Below are 1,654 nucleotides of genomic sequence, written 5' to 3'. Positions count from 1 at the left end.
GCGCCTGCTACTGCGGCCACCTCGCCGTGAGCCGCCTCCTGCTCCAGCACGGGGCCGACCCCGCGGCCACCGACGGCGACGGGCGGACCCCCCTGCACAAGGTGGGGAGGCACGGGGGGGAACCTTCTGGCCTTGGCACTGAACAAGGTGGAGGGGTTATGGGATGGAGGGACCCCCTGCACAGGGTGGGAGGGGCAAAGAGGGTCCCCCTGTCCCTGGCACTGCACAAGGTCGGTGGGGGGACACAGGGGGAGGGACCCCCTGCACAAGGTGGGGGGGCACCGAGGGAGATCCCCTGCACAAGGTGGGGGGAGGATACAGGGGGTCCCCTCTCTCACACAAAGGGGGTGAGGGCACAGGGTCTCCCCTCCCATGGCATGACCTGCACAAGGTGGTTGGGGGGCACAGGAGTGTTCCACCTGCACAAGGTGGGAGCTGGGGGTCCCCTCTTCTCCTCAAGGTGGGTGGGGGGCACGGGGAACCCCCTTTCTCACCTAAGTTTGGTGGGGACCCTGGGGGGGGGGGGGTCTCTCTGTCCCTCTGGGGGTCACACGAATGCCCTCCCAGGCAGCCGAGCAGGGGCACCGTGAGCTCTGTGCACTCCTCCTGCGGCTCTGCCCGGCTCTGGCCACACTCCAGGATTCCAGGGGCCGCCTCCCGCGGGATGGGGCCCACCCGGATGTGCGGGACCTGCTGGACACCTGAGGGGACACTGGAGCCACCCCAGTGGGACCTCCAGAGGCATCTTCAATGGACAAACACAGCCTGTGGCACCGACTGTCCCCTTGTCACCTGTGCCAGAGGCCAGGGTGTGTGTGGGGGGTCACACCAGGAGGGAGGTGCAGACCCCGCCTTCCAGGGACTTTGTTTCCTAAAAAACCCACTAAAAATGTGGAAAACAGTTTGTTGAAACAGTAAATTCCGCGGGAGGTGGGAGGGCTCCTGTGCTTCCCCCTGGGGTGGTTGGGAGGGAACAGCAGCTGCTCAGGGGATTCTGGGAGGATCCAGATCCCACTGTGGGGGGAGGCAGAGGCAGGAGGGCCGTGGATGGAACCTTGTCCTTCAGTGGTTGGGCACTGATTCCACTTATCCAGGATCTCCAACAGCACCTTTTCCTCCCTGACCTCAGAGACGAGTCTCCGCCTTTGTGGGTGCCTAGGTGGGACTTCATGGAATCCTCAAATGGTTTGTGTTGGAAGAGACCTTAAAGCCCATCCAGTCCCACCCCCTGCCACAGGTAGGGACGCCTTCCACTAGATCAGGTTGCTCCAAGCCCCATCCAACCTGGCCTTGGACACTTCCAGGGCTGGGGTGGTGCCGGGTGGTGCCCTCAGGATCCCCCTCCCATCACCAGGCCCCTTGCCCCCTGTGAACCACGGCAGAGACCCACGTACAGATATAGACTTTTATTACCCATCTGGCAAAAAAATCCCTCAAAAAACCCCCAGGAGATAAAATCCCACGGTTGTTTCACAACCAGGAAGGAGGGGAGGGGATTGGGGAGGGGTAGACCCTGCCCTCTCCCCTCCAACCCCCTGGGCCCTACCCTCCCCAAACATACAAATCAAACCTGAACAATAAATAGGAATTCCCAGGGGAGGGGTTAGGGGTTTGCATAGAGGAAGATTTAATAAAAAAAAGGGCTTTTTTTTTT

The sequence above is a fragment of the Manacus vitellinus genome, unplaced genomic scaffold (assembly GCF_001715985.3).
Source record: "Manacus vitellinus isolate BGI_N305 unplaced genomic scaffold, ASM171598v3 scaffold_87_pilon, whole genome shotgun sequence".
Lineage (NCBI taxonomy): Eukaryota > Metazoa > Chordata > Aves > Passeriformes > Pipridae > Manacus > Manacus vitellinus.
This window is presented reverse-complemented; position numbering follows the sequence as displayed.